Raw genomic sequence first — 17,148 nt, 5'->3', positions numbered from 1 at the left:
GCGGGTACACAATAAACAGGCTATTTTGAGAGGCTCTCTGGCATCTGAGCTAAGGGTTTAGGGAAGGCACCCAGGGGACACCTGGAGTTGCTAGGAGCCAGTGCTCCCTTCCAGACAAGGGCCATCAGTGACTTGAACACTCAGGTGTGTGGCCTGGGCAGGTGACAGGATGGATTGGAGATGAGGGATGAGGCAGGCGGTGGAGTCAGGTGTGATTCAGATAATGCGGCTGAGGCACAGAGAGGTTTGGTAATGGGCCCATAGTCACACAGCCAGAGAATGAAGCCTCGGGCCCAGCACCGGTATGAGGCGGCAGCCTGGCCCTTCTGCTGTTGGCAGCCCAGCAGCCCTGTGAGCAGCCCCAAACAGAGCTGCCCGAGGAGCGGAGCGGGAGGGCAGCGGAGCCAGCAGGGGTGACATAGGGAGCAGCATCCTCACGCTTTGTTCATGGGCTCTGCTCTGTGCCAGACATAAGGGGATCGATCAGGGAGTGGGGGCCCATTCTGTGTTGCCTGAAACCCCCCATTAGGTAGGGTCGGTGTACAGAGGACCCAGTCAGGAAAGGATGGAGCCAGGGCAGGGTGCTGACCGAGGGTCCCACCTCCAACCGAAGTGTGTGATGGTGATGAGCTGGGGATCCCAAGTGAGATGGGGAAATGGCCTTGACCTCACTGGGCTTGGTTTCCCCATCTGTAAAGTGGACGTGGTTCTGAGAAGGCTGAGACAGTGCAGGACTTTGCCCAAGGCCTGGGGCCTGGTATGCGCTCAGGAAATGCTGGGCGCACTTGTGATTATTATTGTTGTCGTCATCGTTGTTGTTGTGTGGCAGACGGAGTCCACCCTTGCTGGCCACGGGAGGCAGTTGGCCTCTGTGATCTGGGATATGTTCTGGTCTGCCAAGCCAGCTTAGCTCAGGATACATGATGCTGGCTGCAAAGCCCAGGCTCAGGCCCAGATGTGAATGGAGGCCACTGGTGGGAGAGGATCAGGAAAACAGCAGGGACAACTGGCTCCTGTTTTATGGAGAACAAAGGGTCGTGTGAGCCCAGGAAAGTCTTGTAAGTGCAGGAAAGGGTTGAAGGAGCCTGCGGAAGGATGGGACAGGGCCAGTCTCGACAAGCCCAGGCAGTGTTTAGAGACTGTCCTTTGCCTCATTTTATCAGGTAAACATTCGGGAGGCCCAGAGAAGGTGAGGGCCTGGCTCAAGGTCACACAGCAGCTGGTGCAGACCTACTAGCTTGGGGGCCTGGGCGCTGCCCCACTCTGTGAAGGACGGATGTGATCATTTATCAGAGGAGTTTAATAATGAATGAAGTCGAAGTATCTTTAATGCAGGCAGCAGGCCCGAAGTAATAAGGGGCCCTGTATTAATTCGTAAGTTAATGAATATGCAGGTGTGTCTGAATGATTAATGGGGCTCCCGAAGGCCTCAGAGAAGGGTGCGTGAGCTGCTGCTGATGGAAATATGAATATTGCATACATCTGGGAAGTTGGATAAACCAGGGAACAGGTGGGCATTAATGAACTGGAGGACTCTAGTGGCCCCAAAGGGCTGAATATACAGATACTTGAAAGCAGATGTACAGGGTCATGGCTAAGTGCTCTCATTTCTTGCTGTGTGATCTTGAGAAAGTCACATCACTTCTCTGAACCTCCATGTCCTCATCTGCAGAATGGGCATAAAAATAGTAAATGATCCCTACGATCCTTGGGATGAAATTCATGACAACCCCTTAGCACCAGAGGTAGGCGTAGTGCGGGCATCTGATAGAAACTGTCATAACCTTGTTAGTAAGAAGAGCAGAGGAGTGGTTGGGGAAGGAAAGTGTAACAGTAGTGATTAAATTCCCTTCAATATCACTAGCACTTTACAGTTTGTAAGGGGGTTGATCTTTCCTCTGTGGCTTCCCAGGTGGCACTAGTGGTAAAGAACCTGCTTTCTAATGCAGGAAATACAAGAGATGAGGGTTCGATCCCTGGGTCGGGAAGATCCCCTGGAGGAGGGCATGGCAATTCACTCCAGTATTCTTGCCTGGAGAATCCCATGGACAGAGGAGCCTGGCAGGTACAGTTTACAGGGTCGCAAAGAGTCGGAGACGACTGAAGTGACTGATCGTCCACGCATGCTCTTTCCTCTGCTCCTTGAAGCAGCTGCGTGGGGCTGAGGAGATGGCTCTTGGGAAAGCTGAGGCTCAAAGAGGGCTGGTTCCTGCCTGAGTCACCCAGTCGGCAGAGGCAGATTCAGGCCCGGGCCCAGGTCTGCACCCCGTGCTGGTGAATTTCAGAGGGGATGGAGGTGGAACCGCCAGTCAGCAGGAGAGTCCCACTGAGGTACTGACCAAGAAGGGCCTGGGGGTGGGGAATCCTACACCCTCTCCCAGAGCCCCGGTTTTTCTGTCTGTGGTATGAGGGTCTATCTGCCACCCAGAGCTGTTTTGAGGCTTTGGCGAGAAGATGGGATACTGCACCCTCACCTGTACTCAGCGTTTCGAGGAGTCTCAGACCTGCAAACGTTACCCCTCTGATGCTTGAAGCAGCTGTACCTGGAATTTATATGTACCAGCCTATCTTATATCTGGGGAGCTGCGGGTCCTGCGCCATTCTTGTAGCTTTGAGGTCCTTGGGCACATCCCCTAGCCTCTTTCAGTCTCAGTTTCTCCATCCTTCAAGTGGGCAAATTGTGTATTAATTGTGTGGGCTCCTTCCTGCTCCCCCACCCCGCCCCTGCCATGCCATGGCCTTGTGTATGGGCGCCCTTTCTTTTAAGCTCCAAGACATTTTTTCATTCTTCGGTCCTTTTGTGAATATTAATGGAGTGCTTCCTGGTGCCGGGTTGGGCTCTGGGTTTACAACAGGAGCGAGATTGCCCTCCCCATCCTTGGCCTTGACGAGGTACTGGTCCGGACACACGCAGGTGTGAATCTAGTGTCAGGTGATGCAGTCTGGGATGGGGCACAGAGCCTGAGGTCGGCCTCTGCACTGCCGTGCTTGTTTGTCTTGCTGTCTTCCTCACTGGAGCATCTACCTGAGGCTGTGCCTTTTGGCAATGAATCCTCGGCTCCCCCAGCAGGAGATCCTCAGAGAATGGCTGTTGGAATGAATGAGAAAGTGAAGGAGTGAATGGCTGGCATCCTAGGCCCCTTTCCCTGCCTCTCCCGGGCTCCAGGCCAGGGAGCAGAGGCCCAGCCAAGCCCTCCCTTGGTTGTCCCAGGTAGACCAGGGCAGCCTCTCTTGCATCCTTTTTAATTCCTCCTGGGACTCTAGCCTGGGCCCTGAGGTCCCCCTGCCAGCCTGACTGGGTCAGGGAACTCTAGGTTGTTGGATAAAGAACCTGTCATGATCGTGTTGTAGCCTGCTCTTGACAGATAGGGAACGCAGGCCCAAGGAGGAGGGGGCCAGGGTTCGAGCCCCTGCTGGGCTGCTCCATGGGCTTGGCCCTGCAATACCTGGCCTGGCCAAGTATTTATAGTCTCTGCTGATCTATATTAACATCAGGGCCTGCCCAGGCCTTTGCAGCCTCTGGATCTGAAAGGCTTTAAACCTTCACAGCCGTGGGGCTCATGCTGGGCCCTGTGCCTGGAGTTCTTTCTTCAGCCCGGGCCTGGGCTCCAGCCACCTTTTGGTGGGTTCAGCGTCTTTGGGGTTTTTTTTTTTTTTATGCCTTGCTTTCCTCCCTTCTCTGCAGGGAGACTGTGTGTACAGCATGGGATCAAGCACGCGGGCTGTGCGGCCTCAGGGGAGAAGCCTCCCCGCCTCCCTGAGCCTCAGTCTCCTCGTCTGTAGAATGGGCCATCATTTCCACCTGACTTGATATTTCAGGCACTGAGGGCTCAGTGTGAGCGGGAGTCACTGTTTACCCTCCTCACATCTCTTCTGGTCCTCATCACAAGCCGTCCTCACAGCCCCTAGGGACTGGAGTGTCCTCTCCAATGGCCAGAGGAGGCCACTGAGGCCCCAGGGGCGGTATGACTTGTCAGGGCTGTGCTGCCTGTTGGAGCAGAATTTCAGACTCCTCTAAGTCTGAATGTTCCAGCTTCCCAGACCCTCTCCTTTCCAGGGCCCTCGGGGTCCTTGGGGCAGGCTGCCCTCCCACCCCACCAGCTTGGTTCCCACCCCCGTCGCCATGGGAACGGCTCCACTAACTCTATGCTTCTCTTACAGAGCAGAGACGACTGGCCGCCCTGAGCGCAATTCAATTCAACAGACATTTACTGAGTGCCTACTATGCGCCAGGCCTTAGGCTAGGCACTGGGGTGGGGGCGCAGAGAGGAAGATGGAGTCCCATCCTCAGGTAGCTCTGAGCTGGGGGGTGAGGAGAAGACAAGCAAGGTCTGAACAAGGACATCTCAGCTCCAGGAGAGAAGCTGCCTGTAGGCTTGGTAGCAGCAGATACCTGGGTACAAGCACATCCCTGGAGAGCTGCTGTCCCTTGCCTGTGCCTCAGTTTCCCCATCTGTAAAACAAATGGGGTGGGGTGGGGTAAGACAATCTCTAGGATCCTTCCAGGAGTCCATGAAGGTGGAATCAGGGCATGGGGGAAGGCACGATAGGGAGGCCCACACCCTTCCTGTGGAGAAGAAATCTCTGAAGGCTTCCTGGAGGAGGAGGCACAAGGCCTGGGCTGCAAGGGGGTAGGGAAGGTGGAAATGGTACCCCAGGGTCAGGAAGAACATGAGCTAAGGCCCAGGGGACACGCAGATGGGAATCCCTGTAACTGTAGGTTGAGAAGGGATGTGGTGGGGTATGAAGTTAGAGAGGGAGGGGGGGTACCCAAGGCTTCATGTTGGGGTTTGAGCTCTGTTCTGTGGGCTGTTGAGGACGGAGGTCAGGAACAGTGGCCCTGCCTTGTGCTGCCCCCTTCACCTGCCCTCTCTCCTGGGTACACTTGACCATCACGTTCCTGTAGAACCTGTGACCACGGTGGTGCCTGCATGTGCTGGACACATTACACATCAGTTCCCATGGCAACCCCATAAAGTGGGCATTACTGGGCCCCATTCACAGACAAAGACACTGAGGCTGAGAGAGGGAAGTTTTTGCCCAAGGTCATGATCTGACCCTCAGTTTTCCCATGCTTCTTCCACTAGCTCTCACTTTTTTTGGTGGGGGGTGCATCTCTGTCCTGTGTGACACCAGCCATCCTAGGAACCCCCAAGCTCATAGAAGTACCTGTCAAGGGCAGTGCAGTTGGGTTTGGAGGTTGGAGATGGGCGAACCCTCAGATGTTAGCAGGGCTGGCTCTCTCCAAGACCTGAGCTTCTGTCCCCCCAGACATCCTCTGAGATGGGAGTGAGGCAGGGCTCCTTCCCACTTTACAGATGAGCAGACTGAGGCCCTGGGAGTCCAAGGTCCATGCAGTGACAGCATGGGCAGGGAGTCCCATCTTATCACCCATCTGAGGCTGGAGGGAGGTTCAAATCCCCTGAGATCTGTGCAGAAGCTGACCCCCACAGCTCTCCCTCCACCCCCAGGGAGTGGGAAAGACTGGCATTAGAATCACAGACCTGGGTTCAAATCCTGGTTTTGTCTTGCACAAACAGTGTGATCTTGAGCAAGTTATTACTCTGAGCCTCAGTTTTCATATCTATAAAGGGAGATAGCAGGCTTCTTTCATTCAGTCATCAATACATGTTTATTCAGAACCTACTGGGTGTCCGGTGTTGGCCTTTAGTGGAGAATCAGACCCTTCCTCGGAGAACTCAGCTCAGGAGTCACAGCAGCGGTTTTCATTCTGGTTGTGATGGAAGAAGCCCAGAGTGCTGTGGGAACCCACAGGAGGGACCCCAGCCAGACAATTTTGATTGGTGGAGGGAAGCAGGAGGGCAGGAGAGGAAGGCAGGAAACCAGCTCCCCAAGACCCCAGAGGCTGAGCTTCAGATGATCCTTGTTGGAAATTTCCCAGATTAGTAAGGGAGCCGGTGAAGGCTTTTGAGCAAGGGAGCACCATGCTCCGATGTACATTTTAGAATGCTCCTCCTCTACTGGGTGGAGGGGGTGCTAAGAGTGGAGTCAGGGAGACCCTTGAGCATGCAGATTGAGAAATTCACCTTGGGTGAGGAAGGAGACTGCAGCAGGACAGGAGCAGTGGGAGGGCATACGCCAAGACCACCCAGGTGTGGGCACGTGGGCATGCTCCTGCCTGGCTCAGGGGCAGGGGAGAGAAGCAGTGGAGGGGGAGTGGGCGGGCAGTGGGAGGCAAGTCCAGTCATGGATGAGGACAGGCGGAGTGTCACGTGCCAGGGAGGGGTCCAGAAGGCAGTGGGAGGGGGATGGTGGTTGGAACCAAGCTGCCAACAGAAGCCTTGGGAGGGGTAGAGATGCTGGGCAGTAGGAGTGGGAAAGTAGGTTTGGGAAGATCAGAGTGGGGACCAGGACTTCAGGGAAGGTCCCTGCAAAGTAGCCCAAGGAAGGAGTGGCCTGGCAGGTAGGACGAATCCCCCGGTGTAGGGACTTAGGTCTGCCCGGGAGATGACAGAAGTCACATGTGTCAGGCAATCTGCCCAGCGCCAGGAGCATGGAGGGGCCCTGGAGGGTCAGTTCCCACCTGCTGTCACCAGAAAGCAGAACTGTAGTCTGTCCCCCACTGCCATCCCAAGGAGGAGGGGGCCACCAAGGAGGAGGAGGTGTTTGGGAAGGAGGGAAAGGGGAAGAAATATTTGCATGCGTAACAAGGCTGAAGCGAGGGAGAGAGAAAGAGGGAGCAGGGGATGAAAAGAAATTACCATACGCCGGGATCTTGTTATTCAACCCAGTTTTCAAAGGACCACAGCTGTCGCACTGAGATAATCCGTTAATTATAACAGCCATTGTGCTTTGGCAACGGGAGAGAAACCGAGGCTGGGGAGCAGGCTAAAGGCAGGGGTGGGAGCAGGTCTCTGAAGGGGCAGGAACAGGAAGGAAGGCAGACACTGTCCAGGGCCAGGCCTCATCCCTTCCTCGCTGCCACTGCTGCAGCGATGGGTGACAGGGACCCTGTTTGTGCCAGGCACCATGCCACACCTGTGAGCCAGGCCATCATACCCATTCTAGAGGTAGCTGTGAGCACTTACTATGTGCCAGACCTGCTCTGAAGCTTTGTTCTCCCACCCTCTGAGGTCGTGCCCTTCTAGTCCCATTTTACAGAAGAGGAGACTGAGACTCAGAGGAAAGAAATAGCTTGCCTGGGCCACGCTCTTCGTTCAGTGGCAGGGCCAGGATTTGAGTTGAAGATGGCCTGTCCTTCTAGGAGAACACTAAGGAGGGCCGGTCTCCATGGGTTGGCCACGCAGACTTGGTGGACACGTGTCCTGGGCTGTGGTTTCTGTGCAGCCGGCAGTCCATGGGGTGGCCCTCCCCTGGGCACTTCCGGGGCTCCTCCTGCCCAAACAGAGCTTCCTTGTTCTCTGGTGCCACAGCTGCAGGCCCCTGCAAGCTGTACCCCCCCACCCCTGCAGAGAAGCCAGTCTCAGGACTAGGAGAGGGACCCCATGCGACCACCTGGTTCAGGATTGTGATAGACTGTCACCCTGGAACGGGCCTGGCCCTGGCTGGCTATGGGCCCATGTGGTGGCCTGGGAGAGGCCATGGGGAGGGTGGGCAGGAGTCCCAGGTAAGCAGAGCAAGGGGAACCTAAGCTCTGGGGGAGGGGCAGGAGCAAGGGGCCATTCTAGAAGCCCCAGAGCCCTTTGCAGCAGTACCCACTCTGGGCTGTGGCTTGGGCAGCCAAGGCTTTATGCCTCCTGGTGTTCACAGCAGCCTTGGTGGGAGCCTCAGCCCATCCTGGCTGGCAACGTTTTATGGACTAGGAATCGTATTTGGGAGCCCGTTACTCCCAAACCCCAGCAGAAGCCCCCAACTGGGCCTAGCAAACCGAGTAGCGTTGTTGAAGAGCCAGGGACCCCGTGGGGAGACAGGCAGGTCAGGGGGCTGTGTGGAGGTGCTCTCCTGGTTTGGGGTCCCCACTCTGGTGGGCCTGCTTGGAGGCGAGCAAGGGTTGTGGATGGGTCAGGGCAGTCCTGTACCATCAGTGACACAGAGGCCAAGTAGACTTTTAGGATCAAGGACCTACATAACTCTTGAGCCCCAGATTCGTAATCAGAGACCTGCCATCCCCACAAAAAGATCTATGCCTTCAGAATGTCCCAGAGCTACAGAACCAGGGAGGCTCATGCCATCTGCCCTGTCTCCGCAGAGATGTAGAAGGTGGGCAGCCAGTTCTTCCAGGTTTTCCAGTCACTCCAGAAGTGGGGATTTTAAAAATAAAATCTCCCAAGTTATCAACATTGGCAAGTAATTAAAAATTTTTTTAAAAAGCCATTGTCCAGATGAAACAGGAACTCATAGTATGGCTTGACCCAGAGCCTGGTGCCATGGAGGGTCAAAGCATTCTGTAGCAGTTGTGAAACCTCAGTTTCCTCCTCTGTAAAGTGGGAATAATAACAGCATGACTCATGAGGTTGTGCAGAGGTTTAAGTGAGTTCACATGAGAAGTGCTAGGCCTACCCATGTCAGCCCAGGACTCTGTTTTCATTTTGCCCCCGGGGCTGCGCTGTCTGCCACCCGGAGCCTCCGCGTCTCCCCGTGGGCTCCAGCCGTGCCAGTCTGCCCTGGGGCAGCCCTGAGGGTGTTGGAAAGCAGGGAAATATTCACCCCTTGGGGCCCTGGAGAGGGAGCAGAGCCGGGAGGGTGGGCCTAGCCGGCGCCTGGTACATAGTAGGTGCTCCATAAATGTTTATTGAATGAATGAATGGAGGCCATGCAGGCAGAGGCAGCCGTGCGTGCGCAGGCACTGGTGAAAGAGCGGGTCCAGTGGAGACTGGTGAGTAGTGCCCGGGGCTGCAGCTGAGCGGGGCCTGGGGTGTGCCGGAGCCAAGGCCAAGGGGCCAGCAGGGAGCAGATGGGGGAGGCAGAGGACAGGTGTGGGGGGAGGCAGGGGCCAGGTGAGCGGCAGAGACCATGTGGGAAGGCAGGGCCAGGTGGGGGAGGGCAGGGGCCAGGTGCGGGTGAGGGGCAAGGTGGGGAGGCAAGGGTCAGGTGGGGGAAAGCAGGGGTCAGTTGGGGAGTCACAGGTCAGATGGAGGAGGCAGTCCCTTGAATGGCCTGGGGGATTCTGGGAAAGCCAGAGATGACTCCTGCAGTGGGACTAGGAGACAGACTTTTAATACAGGTCATTCTTGGCTGTGAGCAGGAGGGTCACATGCTCTACACAGTCGTCCTGGGGGTGGCTGGGGTGGCTGGTGTGTTGCTTAGGGTCGGCGGGTGGGTACCAGGGAGTGGGCCATGTGAAGAGTTGCCCACAGAACCAGTGTCAGGGCCTCTCCTACCAGGCTGCTGGGTGGTTTCCCAAAAGCCCTTCCATCCTCCTGCCTACCTCCTTTCACAGAGGTCTGGACCCAGCACTGGTGCCAACAACAGATCCGACACCCCTGGGAGCAGGGGAAGCCCAGGCCCCAGTGGGGTTCTTGGGATATGACCCAGTGAGCAGTCACAGAGGGCTGGGGGTGGCCCCAACAAACCAGAGACACAAGCACTCAGCTGTTATCCCTATAAACAGATGAGGAAACTGAGGCCCAGAGGGGGCAAGGCGCCGACCTGCCCAAGGTGACACAGAGAACCTGCCCTCTGAGTGTCACAACAGCGCGTGGCACAGCAAACTAGCCCAGCCCCCTTCTCTGGCCGAGGTTACTCCTCTTGGAGATGGGTGCACGTGCATCAAGGCCTTGCCAACCCAATTAACCCCGTAACTGTTGCTGTTGATATGGCTGTGTTCTTACTAAGCTCTTTTGGGTAAGTTGGAAACCTGGTGAAGGTAGAGCAAGTCTGTCTGCAATAACACACATCACAGGCACACAGTGGGTGTGCAGTGACGCTGTGTGGGTGTGGAAGAGCGTGGCCGAGCGTGTGGCTGGTTGGACAGCGTGCCCTGCCGACCCCAGGGCTGAGCTGCGGGCCTGTTCTCTGATTCCCTGTGACGTGGATGCAGCCGGCACACCCTGCTCACCTGGCGTACGAGGGCACGGAGCCGGGAGCGGGTGCCACGGTGTCAGGGGCAGGAGCCAGCTCCCCCGAGATGTGGAGCAGCTGGCACGGAGGCCTGAGACTAACAAGACATGATTGAATGGGAGTGGACGGAAACCCGGCACCTCGGGTGAAACCAAAACAGATACTTCCCGGAGCTGCCTGACAGCGTTCTGAGGGCATGGGGGCAAACTTGCAGGACGTGCGAGGGGGCCTGAGGGTTTGGTTGGCATCTCGGACAAGGTGGGGACACACTGCTGTGCGTGTTCACGCTGCTCTAACGAGCATGGAGCCGAAGCGAGTGAGGCAGAGGGTCCCTTGGTGCCTGTCACCACTCCAACCATGTTGGTGCTGTGGCTCAGCTCTAGGTGACACCTTTTAGGAGGGACCTTGACAGCAAGCATGACCCAGCACGGCTGGACCCGAGGGTATGGGACTTGACACCATGGAGTAGGAAGAGCAGTAGAGGACTTGAGGCCGTTTAGGCTGGATATGTGGATGGCAGAAGCATGAGATAATAGTTGAACAAATACCAGAAGGACCTCTGAGGAGGGCTCTTGGCCACAGTGGCTACAGATGGGCTGTGCCTGGCCAGTGGCAGGCTGGGACCAATGAGCAGACAGAGGTACAGCAGCTAGGTCTGGCTTTGTAATATAAAGAAACCTCTAACAGTCAGAGCTGTTCAAGAAGGGAGTCAGTAGCCTCAGATGGGTGCTGAGATCCCTGTCCCTGGAGGTGTTTAAGTCAGGGGAAGTCATATCTGTAGGGTTCCTGGGAAGTCTGGTAATTCTAAGAGCTCAGGCCAGTTCAAGTTCCTGGCTATGTGGTCTAGGGCAGATGATGGCACCTCTCTGAGCCTGTTTCCTCATCTGAGAGATAGGAGGCATCAGCAGGGCCATGAGGCTAAAGAGAAGGCTCAGCACATTTCCTGCACACCATGAACACCTCATCAGTAGTGGAACCCCTCCCCCTGACGGTTCAAGTCCTGACTCAGTGGAGTCAGGGACTCCAGGATCTCCTTCTGTCCCTCGTCCCTGTCCCTAGCCCTGATCTGTCACTCCACACATCATGTTCTGGCACCTACTAAATGTCTGACCCTGTTCCAGGCATGGAGGTTACAGTTTCGAACAAGGTAAAGCCTCCTTTGATTTTATGATGGGGGCGGGGAGGGAATGATTAGGAGCTAAATGGTGTCTGGTATTGTTGAGGGCTCTGAAGGGACCAGAGCAAGTGAATCATCTCAGATTTGGTATCAGGGAGGGCAAGGTTGAGGGGAGCAGTTGAGCAGAGACCTGAATGAAGTGAGGTAGTGGGTTGTGTGGATATTGGGGGAAGGGCATGCCAAGCAGAGAGAGTAGCATGTGCAAAGGCCCTGAGGTGGGCATGTGCCTGGGAATACTGGAGGAGCATAGGCCTGGAGGCCTGGACTAAGTACTTCCTGATGAATGGATATGTAGAATTCTCTCTTGGTTTATGGATGGTCCACTCTTACATGCTTTCCTGGTAGGGAGGGAGGTGTCTACTCAAGGGGCAGGAAACCACAAGATGGCCTACATGTCCAGTCCCTGTGATGGACCCAGCTCTTTGGAGGAAGCTGGGGAAGGAGGGGGCCTTGGTGTTTCATCTGTTAGATGAAGCCAACAGCATCAACCATGCAGGGCTAATACGAGATTCAAGGAATGTGAAATATCAGATGCAGATGAGTCTGTTTAGCTGTGTCGCTCTTATGGGAAAGGGACTAAAGCCCGGAGAGGTTAATTAACGTACCCTTTGTCACACAGCACAGCATTCACTCTCAGGACCCTTTGCCTCCCACATCCATGCTTTTTATTTTCCTCTCTGTCCTGCAGCTGGGGCTCTTTGTACCTGAAATCCTGATGGTTCATTTACCAGACAGTAGTTCAGGGGCGAAGGTATAATTATCCCATTTCACAGGTGAGGAAGCAAGGCCCAGAGCAGCCTGCCCAAGGAGCCCTGGTGAGGTGGAGGCAGTGACAAGACTCAGTATCTAGTTCCCAGGGGGTGGCAGGCTTTGTCCTTGAGGGCAGAGCGGTGGCAGCCGACCTCTGGGACCCCTAGTTTGGTGCTATGCTTCCAGCAGAGGTGAGGTGGACACCTGCCCCTCAAGTTCTGGCTGGACCCCAGGGGTCCTCGGTTCTCCTAATCCTGGGTAATGGCATTGACACGGACAGTGTCAGTGGCACCTCAGGGAGCCTTGGCCAGCCAGCTCAGGGAGAAGCCCGTGCCAGGGCTGATCAGCTGCTGCAAATGAGATTTCCCTGGCTAAGCCTCACGTCCCGCTCCTGGGAGGTCGAACACGCACGGCATCTCCCCCATCCACTCCCGGGACCCTACCAACATCCATGAGGGTGTGACGTTATGGGCAGGAGCTATGCATTCGCCAGGAGAGAGTGTGTCTGTCTCCACTGAGTCCTAGGGTTTTGTTGGGAGCCCTGGGGACTGGGAGACACTCACCTTGCCACACAGGTGGAAAAACTGTGGTCTGGAGAGGACCCAAGGTCTCGGAGTCAGCGGCCCCACCTCTTGCCTTCTGGCCTCTGCCCACCCCCATTCCCCACCCAAGCCGCCCTGAGCCTGGGGACACACAGGCCTTTACCCTGTTCATCCTCTCGCCCAGCCCAAGCAGGAGGAGTGGCCCAATGACTCCCTGACCCTCCCAGCCCCACAGCCTGGGGTGGAGAGGTCAAGGCTCCCCTCTGACTGGGGAGCTTGGTGGTCGGCCTGAAGTGAAAGGGTCTGGGGAGATGTGACCAAGGGCTTCAGGGAGCCTGAGTCCAGGGGAACCCTGATGGGCTTGTGAGGAAATAAGAAGAGCCTCATGAAGGATGGTAGCTAACATTCTCTGAGGCCACCTGCTCTGCACCAGGCAGCGTGCTTGCCCTGCAGCCCTGCAGGGAGGGATCGTTCAAACCCACTTCCCAGGCAGAGAAACTCTCCCGTGCCAGGTGTCCTGGGGCAGCTGGGGGGCGGGGCCCATGTCTGGGGAGTAAGCTCCCAGAGAGGATTTGAGGTTGGCGTATCAGGGTCTGTTACTGCAGCCCTGGGTCTTGAGCGGATCTGCTACCAGCCAGATGTGCCCTCCCCAGTCCTGGCCTCAGCTTCCCCTCTGACAGTGACTGGGGTTGAGCAGAGCCAGGATGCCTCTTCCCGGCTGCTCAGAGGCTCTAGGATCCTGAGTCCATGGAGGGGTCTTGAATCCTGGCCACTGGAGGAGGAGGGCACAAGATCCAATAGGGACGACCGACGGCTTGAGGGTGGGTGCTGAGCCCTGGAGAGAGGGGAGGGCCCTGCCCAGAGTGACTTGGATGTTCTGAGGCCGTGCCCAGCTCTGAACAAAGACCCCTGGCCCCTCTTCAATTCCTCTCAGACCCTCATGGGCTTGCCGACTCTTCGTTCTGTGCAGGGGTGTCCACGTGGGAGTGGACATCATGCAGTGTGTAGCCTGCTAGACTGGGGTCCCCAGGATCCCTCGATGGCATGCTGCCCCCCAATTTTGCCATGTTCCATCTCTGTGGTGGCAGGAGAGAGAGACCCTCGAAGAGATGCTGGTCTGCCCCCCTCTCTGGCCAGAGTTCACTCAATACCCCACACCTATGGGAGTGGGGTGAGGGTGGGACATTAGGGGAGGGGTCCAGGTCAGCTGGGAGCACTACTCTTTGCCGCACAAGCCCTGGCGCCCGGCCACTGGCCCACAGTTGGCTTCCCATGGTGGCCATACTCTCACAGGTTTTGCACCGGTTGCGTCCTGGGCAGTAAACACCTCTGCTTCCAACAGCCGCTTCCGGCCGCTCCCCACCACCCTCCCGGGCTGGTCACAGACAGCATCTTGGTGGCTTCAGTGCTCATCTGTCTCCCTGGCCCCTGGGTGGGTGGGCGGAGTGGGCAGCTGGACTGTGTGCCCTCCCTCGAACCCCCCACATTTGTCATCACGCCGTGCTTCTCTGCCGATCGATTCCTCCGTCTCCCATGGTCCCTCTCCATTTATCTCTATTCCTCTGTCTCTCCCTGCTCAGCTGGCTCCAGATTCTGGCTTCTCCCTCCTCCTCAGCTCTCGCCTCTGGGCTGCAGCTCCTCACTTCCTCTCTTTCTCACCAGCCCCTGGCGTGTGGGGCAGGGTGGGGGGAGGCGGATAGGGCCCTGGTTCCTCCCACTAGTGTCTGGGCTGGGGCATCACTCCTGTGGGAGCAGGGGGAGGCCCGGCCCCCAGAACCGTCAGCCCGAGGCCTGACAGCACAGCAGCCGGCACACCCCTCCCCACACCTCGAGTGGATGTGCAGCCGGGCGGGGGGCCAAGTGCTGCTGTCAGCGCCTTAGCGGCCTTGCCGTCCCCCCTCCCTGGCTGCGTCAGGCCTCGACGGGTGGTGGGCAGGCAGCCCGGGGACAGGGACAGGCAGTTGACGCACATGGGACGATGGGACAGGGTAATGGGGAGCCTCCTCCCCACTCTGAGTCATGGGGGAGGGAGGGGGGAGCTGGACACCAGGAGGAGCAGGAGAGAGGGCGGGGTCACCTTGAGGGCCAAGGTGGGCAGAACTCAGAGGGGCTAGGCTAGGGGCACAGGTGCCACTGTACACCTTGGACTGTTTGGGAAGGGAGGAGGCAGGGCAGGGCTAGTGAGCCCCCAACCCCGCTCCGGCCCTCCCTCAAGCCTGGGCCCCTTCGCCTACTCCACTCCCCTCCCCTTTGCCTCTTCCCACACCCTCAGCTTGGCCTGGGATTTCCAAGAGTCTGGCCAGCTTTGCCTGCCTGCTAGCTGCTAGGTCTGCCTGAGTGGGTTCCGCTTTGAGCAACTCAGATCTGAGGGTGGGAGGTGGGGCCTGATGCGGCTAAAGTCGCGCATGTGCATACATACACATTCATGTGGGACACACATGCTTATTAACATGTCAGCATACAGGCAGGCGCCTGCCTGCGTTTCCATGAGATGCCCCACGTGCATCCCTTCCCACCCCTCCACTCACAGATAGCCCCTTCTTACTCTGCCGTTCACTCCTGTAGCTGGCCAGGCGGGCACATGACCCGTGCACACAGGCATGCGTGTGCACACGCTGGCCTGCACACACGTCTACTCATACACGCCAGCACAGCTGGTGCGCTGAGCCAGCGCACACCTGCACATCACCTGCATACAAATGCGGTCCCCAGACGTTCCCAGCCGGCAGAGGCACAGACGGAGGGTCCTCTGACAGGACAGACCTGGCAAGTCAGCCTCCTCCGGTTCAACCTCCCTGCCTGGCGGGGAGGGGCACTGAGGCCCCAGCGGGTAGGACTGGCCTGAGGCCCCCTGGGAGCCAGCTGCCACGTCAGAAGGGAGCCTAGGTCTCCTGACTCCAGCCCTGAGAATGTGCTTGGCAGAGCCAAGGACAAAAATGCTCTCTGCTGCCTGGGGACCCCATCTTGACCCGCAGCCTCGTGGTTACCTCCTCCCCTGCCCCCATCCGGCCTCAGCCTGAGCTGGCCCAGGGACCGGTCGGTGTGGGGGCAGGGAGGGGTGGGCAGTGCAGGGGGGTGCGTCGAGGAGGTGTGAGGCTGACCCTCTGTGGCAACCGTGATAATCACAGCCTCTGATGCTGCATCAGCCTTCCATCTGAGGGGACATCTGGATGCCCTGTTCACTTGCCACCTCAATGAAAACTGCCTGCCTGTGCTGCTCTGGGGACTTCTCTCCCTCTCCACTTCCCTTTCCTCAGTTCCAGCCCTCTGGGGCTCAGGGCTGTAAATTGGTTTTGCTTTTAACTGCAAAGGTTTCACACTTTTTCTTAAAGCGCTCTCTTGCCTGGAGTTTTTCGGGAGGAGGAGCGGGAGGCAGAGGTGGCCCTTGTGAACAGTCTTTGGCTTCCTTGATCCAAACATGGGTTTCTCTGGCTTAATCTTCATATCCCTGGCCAGTGCCCAGGACGGAGGGAGGGAGGGCCGAGTTGTTCCCGCAGCCAGGAAAGCACTGGGTGTGAGAGACTGATCTGGGTGACAGGCCATGTCTGGCTTGCTAGGAGACCAGGGCAAGTCCCCCCTAGATTGAAATTCACGAAATTGAGGGTCTGCAGGCCGAGAGCCCTGCACAGCCTCCCCTGACCCCCTGCAAGTCAAGCATGAGCAACATGGCTCACTTTACTTCTCCCCCTATCAGAGGCCCGGCAGGGGCCTGGTCCGCACTTTACAGATGTGGAGACTAGACTCAGAGACGGTGCAGTCCATCTAACTAATGGGGCAGGGTGGATGGGGCTCCAGGCCCGAATGCTGCTGGCTCAGGAGCCTTGATCCTGGCCGTGACCCAGGCTGCAGTATGTGACTCTGGGCAGGTCACTGCCCCTCTCTGGGCCTCTAACTCTCCAGCCACTGAGGAGATGCCTGGGCATTCCCGATGACTCTGACTTCTGCCTGAGGCACCCCTGTGGGATCAGGGTTGGGGGTGCCCCCTACTGGAAAGCACTTTGAGGAGGGGCTATTGGGAGTGTGTCTGGGTTCCCAGACTCACCCTCTCTTTCCTTCGGCTCTGCTTTTGCAGTAAGAAGAGCTCATCTCCTGCCCTCCCACTGCGGGAGACCCCAGCCGCTGTGCACCTCCTGCCTGGGGGGCTCACAACCATGTTGCTCTGCTCCCCCTCCCCCATGGAAGCTGAGACAAGGGAATTATTTTTGGAACAAGAGCAGTTACACAACAAATGAATTATTTATCTTTGGGCATGGAGGAGAGGAGGCATTTTGCTGGGCTCCTTAATTCTTTTCTGGATTGGAGGGTGGCTGCCTGGGTATGTGGCCATGTGTGTACAGGCCTGTTGTCGTACACAAGACTGTAGGTGTGCTTGTGAGTGTGTGTGTGTGTGGTTGTGCGCACCTGTCTATGTGAGCTTGCTATGCAGTTCTGATTCACATGGGGGCATGTGGGTCTTTGTGCCGGCAGGTGGACGAGTGTGGACGTGAGGATGCTGACGCGTGTATGTGTATCTGCCCCTGCCCTGTTAAGTCTCCAGTCTCCTTTCTTTGTCTACTGGCTTCAGACACTGTCCCCTCCCCCCTCCCTCTTGTTTCTTTGATCTCCTTCCTCCCAGGTCCTCTGGCCCCCTCCTCCCCCTCTTGCCCCCCTGCCACCTCCCTTCTTTTATGTAACAGGGACCCAGAGTGCTGCTGGCAC

At 57.2% G+C, this 17,148-nt stretch overlaps 1 protein-coding gene across 5 annotated transcripts in view; it reads left to right on the top strand.

The window, feature by feature from the left end:
* ELFN2 (extracellular leucine rich repeat and fibronectin type III domain containing 2) overlaps positions 1-17,148 on the top strand; it is a 71,847-nt gene that overhangs the window by 31,610 nt on the left and 23,089 nt on the right. For 3 of the 5 annotated variants that reach the window (XM_061417402.1, XM_061417405.1, XM_061417404.1), the window contains exon 3: positions 4,162-8,797. The exons of the other annotated variants lie outside the window; for them this stretch is intronic. The gene's annotated coding sequence lies outside the window, so the exon portion shown is untranslated. The remainder of the gene's footprint in view (positions 1-4,161; positions 8,798-17,148) is intronic. 5 annotated transcript variants of the gene reach the window in all.

The sequence above is a fragment of the Bos javanicus genome, chromosome 5, assembly GCF_032452875.1.
Source record: "Bos javanicus breed banteng chromosome 5, ARS-OSU_banteng_1.0, whole genome shotgun sequence".
In the NCBI taxonomy this organism is placed as follows: Eukaryota; Metazoa; Chordata; class Mammalia; order Artiodactyla; family Bovidae; genus Bos; species Bos javanicus.
This window is presented reverse-complemented; position numbering and strand designations above follow the sequence as displayed.